This window comes from Arctopsyche grandis, chromosome 3 (assembly GCF_051622035.1).
Source record: "Arctopsyche grandis isolate Sample6627 chromosome 3, ASM5162203v2, whole genome shotgun sequence".
Taxonomy (NCBI): Eukaryota; Metazoa; Arthropoda; class Insecta; order Trichoptera; family Hydropsychidae; genus Arctopsyche; species Arctopsyche grandis.
In genome coordinates this window covers 32,729,788-32,740,195 of record NC_135357.1, presented here as the reverse complement: position 1 = coordinate 32,740,195, position 10,408 = coordinate 32,729,788, and the positions used below count along the sequence as shown (strand labels likewise).

The 10,408-nt window shown below is 37.6% G+C and overlaps 1 long non-coding RNA gene across 1 annotated transcript; it reads right to left on the bottom strand.

Moving 5' to 3' along the window:
* Positions 1 to 8,143: 8,143 nt before the first annotated feature.
* On the bottom strand, positions 8,144 to 10,114 carry LOC143909202 (uncharacterized). The gene is made up of 2 exons (XR_013260325.1): positions 9,960 to 10,114; positions 8,144 to 9,870 (listed from the first exon to the last, which is right to left on the bottom strand). It is a non-coding gene; the product is annotated as an uncharacterized LOC143909202 (long non-coding RNA).
* Positions 10,115 to 10,408: the final 294 nt, after the last annotated feature.

The window sequence follows — 10,408 nt, the reverse complement described above, 5'->3', positions numbered from 1 at the left end:
TTGATGCATTACATTTTTGTAATTTTAAACAATATAATGGAGTACTTTACTAGTTTTATCAAATGAACATTTGGTAGTAGATGCCTGTTTAGATCCTCTCGTTCCTGAGGATCCTTATCATAAATCTCTTTTAATTACTGCTGATCTAACTATTTATCGATCACTTAGATCTAAACCTTATACTAGATTCCTTTTTGATCTTGGTAACTATAACGAACTCTGTTTCTTGGTCTTATTTACACACTGTTTCTCTTGATGATGCTGTAAATTCATTTTATAATCTTATATATAATTTAAGGGATAAATATATCCCACAAAAACATGTTCAAAGTAGAAAATTTCCCGCTTGGTATACTGCATCCCTAAAAAAAATCCTGAAGGAAAAGTACAAATTTTTTAAGAAATTCAAAAATTATAACAACTTGGCTGACCATCATACCTTTGTACTATTACGCAATCGGGCAAAAACTTTAGAGAAAGAATGTTTCAAAAATTATATGACTAAAGTAGAAAACGACATTTCCTTGAATCCCAAAGCATTCTGGTCCTACATTAAATCAAGGAACAAAAACAACGTCCTACCTCATATTCTGTATCATGGTGACATTACTGCTGGTACGGGGGTGGACATTTGTAATTTGTTTTCTTCCTTCTTTTACTCGACGTTCCTTAAACCTGTCTCTAATCAATCGACTTCCTCTTATCCCTTACCAACCAACGTCTGTTCTGTCACAACTTCCTCTGAAATTGGATCAATTGAAATTGGAAGTGAAAAAGTATTAAATATTTTGAAATCAACTGATATTCATAAATCAGCAGGCCCAGATTTAATTTCTCCAATTTTTATCTCAAAATGTGCTGAAAGCCTAACTTTGCCACTAACCATTATCTATAAAAGATCTATTAGTGAGGGCCTTGTACCTTGTATCTGGAAATCAGCATTCATATCTCCTGTACATAAGAAAGGAAAAAAAAAACGAAATTTCCAATTACAGGCCTATATCAAAGCTATGTATATTTGCTAAGATACTAGAAAAATTAGTGTACGACCAACTTTTTCCAGCTATCTCGCAATCTCTTAGTATGCAACAACATGGTTTTCAGAAAGGACGCTCAGTTACAACAAATTTACTACTATTTAATGATTTCGTTACTAATACCATGAACGATCGGTCTCAGGTTGATACTATATATACAGATTATAGTAAGGCATTTGACAGGATTGATCACGATATTCTCCTTGAAAAACTTTTACAGATCGGTATTCATGGTGATCTCTATAGATGGTTCACCTCATACATTACACGTCGATCACAGGCTGTCTTATTAAATGGATTTATATCGAGATGGATGAATATTCCTTCTGGTGTTCCGCAAGGCTCCCTCTTGGGACCTCTATTATTCAATATCTTCATCTTCGATATTGAAAAATGTTTTCAGAATTCAAGTGTACTATTATTTGCTGATGATATGAAGATTTTCAAGAGAATAGACAACCGAAATGATGCTTTGGCCCTACAAGATGATTTGTTCAGACTAGAGGCTTATTGCAGCATAAATAAGTTGGAAATTAATGTAGCAAAATGCTCCTGCATAACCTTCACCAGAAAACTATGTCCAGTTGACTTTCCTCATTCAATCAACGGACATAGACTCACAAGGGTATCGGAAATTAGGGATTTGGGAGTCTTTTTAAACTCTGATCTATCCTTTAGTAAACATATTGACAATGTTGTAGCTCGAGCGTCGAAGGCCCTCGGGTTCGTCGTCCGGTCCTCCAAATGCTTTACTTCTATTAAATCATACAGAATACTATATTGTGCATACGTAAGAAGTATTGTTGAGTTTGCATCCCAAGTTTGGAACCCAGAGTACTCTGGTGCAAGAGTTTTGGATTGAATTTGAATTGGAGCGCATTCAGAAGAGATTCTTGAGGTATATCAGTAGCCGTTTTGGATTATCCTATACTTCCTATGAAGATGCTTGTAGGTGTCAGCATCTACTTCCACTTGTCAAAAGAAGGGAGATAGCTGACATCTCAACAATTTTGAACATCCTTAACGGCTCGATCGACTGTCCTCAATTATTGAGCAGACTATCATTGCGTGTGCCAAATAGAATGACTAGATGTAATGAGCTCCTTTACATACCTAATACTTTTTCTAATTATGGAAGAAGCTCATTCATCTGGCGTGCAAGCTCCACCGTCAACACACTAATTTTAACAATTTCTGTTTGACTTATTTAATATTAATGCTATACAAGCTAGAGTGATTATTGCAAATTTGTTTTTCGATGATTAATTTTATTGAAAATTTACGATTGTGATTATGAATTTTTATTTTGATGTATTTGTTTTGTCTTTTTGTTTATTGTTATATATTATATTATTTTTATTATTTCATAATTTTTATCATATTATTATTCTTATTATTTTGATATTTTTATTATATGTACTGTTTATTTCTATTTTTTTTTCTTTTTGTTTTCTTTAACTATCTTACTCTATTATCATTTTTGTTTCTTATTTTAAATGTTTGAGCTTTTCTTTTTTTTACCTATATGTGAAAATTATTAATGGTTTACTTTACATTATTATGTTTTTTTACTATCAATCTATGTAACTTAATAAACTGTAAATTTTCCAAATAAATAAATAAATAAATAAATAAACGAACATTTTCGATTTTTCAACATTCGGTGCGGTGACGGTCACCCATTTTGGCAACACTAGTTCTACATAAATACCCTAGATACCCTAGACGCGTTGCACTCTTTTCACTTGATCCTTTCAATACTAATTCCCAAAAAAATTTTTATCTGCAGCGCGTTTATCGTATGTTTAACGGAGAGCTGAATGAGGTTGATCTGTTTGGTATTTCCCTACATCAATTCAGGTCTAACATCAAGAGAATCTTGACCGATTGATTCATTTTTTCTTCTATTCTATTTTTCCAATATTTCCATTATTTTTATACTTTAGTTTAGTTATGTAATGTGCTATTTAATCATATTATAGCTTTCATTCCTTTCCATTTCATTTGTTTATTTTGTATTTACCTTTTTCATTTGTTTTTTATATTTGTAAATTTCAATTTCTTCTTATATTCTATCTTATAACCTTTTCCAATTATTTTAATACTATAGTTTAATTATGCAATGTACTACATATTTTGTCATGCCTTTATTCTTTACTTTTTAATTTGTTTTCCTTATATTTATCTTTTTCATTTTTGTAAAAATCTATTATTGGACTCGGGTGTTACATATATTATTTATTTACTTTTTGTGTTTTTTATACCTATCTCTGTACATCCTGTCTGTTGATTTTTCAATTAATAAAATAAAATAAAAAAAATAAAATAAAATAAATACTAACGGCCACTTATCTGCTCCACTATAAGCGTTTTTCTTAATAAATAATGCGTATTAAAATTATGAAACAAAAATTTGAGTTGTAAATATGATATTACATTCGAAACCAAGTCAAAACTTGATGATTCGGATTATCCATGCTCTTCCTCCCCAGCATTGGCCCGGATAATCGAGAGTGTTCTGTATTACGCGTTTTGTTGAACCAATCCAACGAATTAAAAAAAAATATGTACAGTACACTCTCGATTATCCGGGCTAATGCTGGAGAGGGAGAGCACGGATAATTGAAAAATACGGATAATCCGAATCATCAAAATTTGACTTGGTTTCGAGTATAATATCATATTAACAACACAAATTTTTGTTTCATAATTTTAATACGCATTATTTATTAAGAAAAATACTTATAGTTAAGCAGATGTGTGGCCTTCAGTACCTATGTATATGTACTAAATTACTACTTTTGCCAAAATATAAAAAAAATCTAGTCAACCAGCCAGACGAAGCATTGAAATTGTCTACTAATCCTAATTTTTCATTTTTTCCTAATTTCTGTACACATTTGACCACTATTGGTATTCCTTCTGCTCATTTTTTATTTTACTATACGAGTATAGTTGCAACCAAATCTTCGTATCTTGACATTTTCATACTTTTTCGTTTCGAAGGACCTGCAGAACTATCACAATCCTCTCAGGACATCTTCGACGTCTGATTTGTTTACCTATTGTTATGGCCACGTACTTGGATATGTATTTCCACGACATTCGGTCCCACGGTACCATGGTATCGGTCACTTCTGAGAAGGGACCAATAACGGCCATTGTTTAGCCTACATGCATTCAGAGTCTAGATATAATCCTTGAAACCAATTATAACGGTCACACAGTCTCTGGTCACCCGGCCTAATCCGATTGCAACTAACCGGCGGCTCTTTTTAGTATACGTAACAATAGCAAAGAAAATAATTTCACACAAAGTATTATAATTGATAATAATTAAAAATACGTATGTTCGAAAAAATCTGCTCGGAATACACGCACTTGTTACTTCTTCGATGAGAAAATGCGACTGAAAGAATTGACGCCATAGTAAAATACATTTAATGGTCTGTTCATACTCAACAGCACTGCACGACTCCGTTTCAAAGATGTCATTTTATTACATTTCTATTCATATCTACCTACACGTCACGGTCACGTCACGCTTATAGCAATTTGGCCGAGTGCAAGGCAAAATCGGCTTACTTATACATTACTGGCTATGACGATATGGCGCAATATTGCTTACGTTGCATTGTCGAGTACTTACAAAATGAATGCATACACGTGCATTCGTAGCTACGCGTCAGAATACAAGTCAGCAAAAATGTTTCGGCGTTTATCGAACGAAAAATTATGTATAATCGCGTTTTTGTTGGAAGAAGACACTCAAGAAGGCAATAAAAAAGCACGGAGGCGTTTTGATGTGCATCCCATGTTAAAAAATAGAAAAACCGAAGGAGAGTTTTGGACACTGTATAAGGAGCTTGTGGATGATGGACAAAAATTTTTTAAATATTTCCGTAAAAAATTTAAATTTTTTTTAAATATTTGCGCCAAAACCATGTCGAAAGATTGAACAGCTGTCAACTTTCACTATCGATAATTGGTCCAAAATAGCAAAGCTGCAGACTCATGGCACGTAACTAGCGTGTATGATGACCACGATGGCCAAAAAAACGGATACGATACGTTGACGAATGTTGCTGTTAAGGGTGCCATAGACGCTCCGGATTATTGGACCGGCCGTCGGTCCGGCGATCGATGTCGACGCAGGCCGGAACGTTTGTAGGTGAATTCATCGTCAGATTGAAACTTTTTCAGCTGGCCGGACGTCGAACGAAATTCTGTATTGTCGCCGGACGGTGGATACCCCCTCTCCCAGCCCAGCCCAGTGTGCGTGATTTGTTTTTTATTACATACCTCTTTTTTTACTATTGTTGTTGATGACCTTCTATGAAACTCTGTAAATAGCGTCACGGGTTTCTGGAACAATAGAGCCGAGAGACTGAGGTGATATAATAGTTGAAAATTTCAAATCTTCGTGCAGAATGTACAAACATGCAGAATGAATTTCTGGCAACGTCCCATTGGCTCCGAAGCTGAGAAACGAAAACGACCTTCTTTTTTAATATAATTAATATTGTAACAAGTAAACATAAATAAAGGATCCTCTTACAATCAGTGTTTTCATAGACCTCCCCGCGGTGAATTAGGATTAGTGATTTGACATTCGAACTGTCAAAGTGAAATGAACGCAAAAGCGATTGCCAACCTTCTCGGCGTGGCTAGAGGCTAGAGAGCGTCAGATGAGCTGTCACGAGGGCCTTTGGCTCGAACATATGTCTAGTCGATAGTAATAAAAATTTCGTAAATAAAAACTATTTGAGAATATTTTTGTTTGTGTGACCAATTTTAAATTTTTGGGTGTGACCAGTTTTCTCGTGACCAGTTTTATCGTGTGACCAATTTTCTCGTGACCAGTGTAGGCGGGGTACTGTGTGTTGACCGTATCCCAGCCTAACGAAACACTGTTGTGCTAGTTTTATAAAGTTTTATTGTTTGCCTATGGTTGTACAAAGGTATTATATTTGGGCAAAAGTATGGCGTTCAGCGGTCTCTGGATATGGTAGTGTCGCTGGCTCGGCATTCGTTTATGTTCAGAAGGTCTCTGGATGCGGCAGTGTGTTGTTGGCTCGTCGTTCGGCTATGTTCAGAAGGTCTCTGGATGCGGCAGTGTGTTGTTGGCTCGTTGTTCGGCTATGTTCAGAAGGTCTCTGGTCTGCTGCTGTGTGTCGACGCTTGCTGCTGTGGGTCGACTGGTCTGGTGCTGTGTGTCGACGCTTGATGCTGTGGGTCGACTGGTCTGGTGCTGTGTGTCGACTGGGGTTCGTTCCGCTCGAGTGTGAGGGGTGGAACATTCTCGAAGGATTTGGCACCGTTCCGCTTGAGTTGGATTTGGCACCGTTCCGCTTGAGTTTAATATAATGGCTGCAGGTGTGCGTCGTCTGGGTTTCGTTCCGCTCGAGTGTGAGGGGTGGAACATTCTCGAAGGAACTGGCGATTGATTCCAAGAAGTGCACGTGTTGTGTGGTGAGTTCTGCGAGGAATGTGGTTTGTTGTTGTGGAATATTCTCGAATGTTTCGATGACGATGACGATGACGAGATTCCTACACCAGTTTTAGCGTGACGGATGATCACGAGTGACCGATCTAGAGCGATCAGTTGTCCTGTGACAGGTTCACATTTGACTAGTAATAACCGAACCAATTCAAACTGTTTTCCGATTTTTAAACTTATTTATTAGAGAACTCGGTTTGGAATTAGCTATGTCCAATATTGTAAGGAGAAAAAAAATTACAGTAAAACTCCATAAACAACAACAGGATGGTATTGATATGGTTATATCGCAGTATAATCGACAATCACTAGAAGCACATTCCACCAACATTCCGCAAGAGGGCGTATCGGAGAGTACATCTACCATTTCTAGAGTGCAAACGAGAAACTGCAGATTCTGCCCTTATCCAATGATAAAAAAAAGGACTCGGCTATTGTGCCATATCTGTCAAAAACCTGTATGTATAACGCACAGAATTTTACAAAAAAATATTTCATGCTCTGATTGTTATGTAATGGACACAAATGTTTAATTTTATTTTTATTTGGTTTTCGTACATTTTTCATGTTTTTTACTTACATTTACATAAAATTTATATTTTTATCATTCATGTAAATTGTGTAATTGTCTACTTGTATTATAGCAAGGATGAATACTTATATTTATCAATTAATTTTCAACGTTTTCTTATTATCTTATATTTTTTTTTATTTACGTTTACTTCTCAAAAATTTTTTTTTTATCAATTTATGTATTAAAATTATTATTGTAAAAATAAATACTTTAAAAGTACATATGTACATATTTTATGAAAAAAATTAAATATACTTTTGCGCAGAGGCTTTGGGACATTGTATTTTTTTATGGCGTGAGTCGTCGGAGTGGGGGGTCAGAGTGCGTCATGAGTAGTCACCGGACCCAGAAGGTGCCGCGTATTGTTCAAAGGTTGTAAATGCATTGTTAAAGGTTTGACGAACCTTTTTTACAAAGGATTTACAACAATGGAACAGTGGATAGCACTGTGACTATCCTACCTCTAGTCATCAGTCAGAGGCGGAATACGCGCTGTTCTAGAGGCGTTGTGCGCGCGTCTTCGTTTTCATGGTATTTAGATCGTTTTTAGCAGTATATTACCAATATTGATACGGACTATTACTATAGTCATAAATAGAAGGAAAAATGGTTAAATATTCATATTTATCCGACTTTAAAATCACGAATTTCTAGAACGACGAATTCGACATCACCGCTGCAAGGGGATAATTTTTTAGCACCGTAAGGGAAAGGTTAAGAATGTTTATTTACATATAAGCTGTATGTTTCGTTCACATTTTGTAAATCTATCGCGTTACGGACAGATTTAAGAAACATTTAAGTACATACATACATATGTATGTTTTCATTGCATATACTTACTTATGTACTGAATAGCCGATTTGTAATAAAACAATAATTCAGATGTTCAATGAAAATGTTTGTATTGAAAGAATGAATATTTGGTTTGCCGACCCCTGGCTTAGGATGATGAAGAATGTTTGCCAAAATTATCTCAATTTCATCCAATAAATAAAAATTATAACATTTAAAATAAATAAAACAAGTAAGCAAACTAATAGATCTGTGTATTTAATTTTCAATTATAATTTCTCTTAAAATTATTTAAATAAACTGCAATGAGAAGAAATTTCATGAGAAGGGGGCACCAGAAACACCATGGCACGCATGCAGCCAAAATGTTGAAATTTTAACAGTATTTATATAATGACAATTTTTTACAAACCTCATGCAATTTTTTATGTTTCTTGAGGTAAGATTTAACAGAAAATGATTTTAAACAAATTTCACACTTGTAAAGCTTTTCCCCCGTGTGAATTCTTAAATTTCTGACAATTGTACTTTTTCGAAGAAATGATTTTAAACAAATATCACATTTGAACAGGTTTTCTCCTGTATGTGATTTTTTGTTAAACATAAGTTCGGATTTATTGGGAAATGGCTTTAAACAAATTTCACTATTCTTTCGGTGAATTGTTGGTAGTGAAGGCTCATCGTCCCATATTAAATCTTCTGTGGCGGCTCGCTTATACGACATGGCCGAGTTTGGTTGCCTTCCTGCGAGTGGGAACCAACTCGGCTGGGTTCGGAGAGCTACTACTCACTCTGTCTTCAGCTGTCATATAATAAATACGTGCATTAACATGCCAGTCGTCTCATTCGTTCATCCTCCATACTGGTGACCCCCGACATCGAGCCACGCAGCCTCGATCATTTCAACATGCCGCTCATCCCTGCCTCGCCGAGCCAGGCGGGGAAGCTACCCGCCGCGCCCCCATCGCCATCAACACAGCACGCCGCGGCCCGCGGGTGACAATAAACGAGCAGACACGGCTACCTACCTACCTACCTACCTACCGACGTCCAGCCACAACGTCGATGACAGGTGCTTACAAAATGGGGGAGCGAATGAGACGACGATCTTGACAGCTGGATGTGGAGTCATGCGCGATCCACTACACATAGAACGGTCATTCAGCACCACAAGACATACACCACCTCAGCACCATCATCATCATCATCATCATCATCATCATCAAGGCCCCGTCCGTCCCCACGAGCGTCGTCACGCCGAGACGGGCGGTAGCGCTACAACACCTCCACGAGCCACAACGACTCACAGTCCAGCTCGGAGTATCATCAACCACATCGATGCCCCTGCCGCCCCCGCCGCCCCACCAACCGACATCAGCCTCGGAAGAGCGGCGCCGCCGCAGCATCGCATCGCGCGACCATCGGACCACCCACCGTCCTGCTCGCGACGTCACCGCCCTCGAATCTACCGACCATTCAGGGCGGTACACCTATGTACACAGCGGATGACCCACGTCAACAATTTTTTTTCTCCCCACGTAATAATTTTTTCTCTTTCTTTGTGTAACAATATTTTTTTTTCTATTGTAAAATTTATTTCTTTGTAATTTTGGTATCGCTGATGCTGGGGGGGGAGTGATGTGGCGGCTCGCTTATACGACATGGCCGAGTTTGGTTGCCTTCCTGCGAGTGGGAACCAACTCGGCTGGGTTCGGAGAGCTACTACTCACTCTGTCTTCAGCTGTCATATAATAAACACGTGCATTAACATGCCAGTCGTCTCATTCGTTCATCCTCCATACTTCCAATAAAACTTCTTCAGTCTTGATCTTCAAGCAATCATCTAACCTCAGTTGAGACTTTTCGTTGCTTCGAAAACAAGCCTTTCGAAAGCTGATCAATAATTCCAGATTGGTTTTACACGAAAGACACACCGCGTCTGGAAACCCATCGCTTCTTTTAACCTGCAGATGAAAAAAGTAGGATCGAGCGGTGAGAAGAGTTAACCACAATAATTATAACCTGAATATTATAACCTATAAGCAGCACCGACCTGAATTTGACAGCAGGTCCGAATGCGTTGCTCCAGACGCTCTGGATGAGGATCTGGTGTGGAGCTGAAGATGGAGACGGAAGATTCGGCCGGAGCTGGTTCAAGACAAAGCCTGCACTCCAACGTCCCTGCACTCCATCGTCCCTGCACTCCATCAACTTTGACAGCGACGACTCGCCTACGCCTTGCAACTTATTTTTGGTCTAAATTTGGTACTATTTATACCAGAAAAATGGGTACTAAACGGACTACTAGTCAGATGTGAACCGGTCACACGTGATCACCCGTCACACTAAAGGTCTGTTCATACCTAGTCAGCACGTATCGACTTCAGCAAGTATCCGGCCGTACGAAAAGTATTCTTTGGTACATTTTGTATGGGTATATTCATACTAACCGTCACGTTTACGCCACGGCAGGCTTACAGCAGTACCCGACATTTCCTGTTC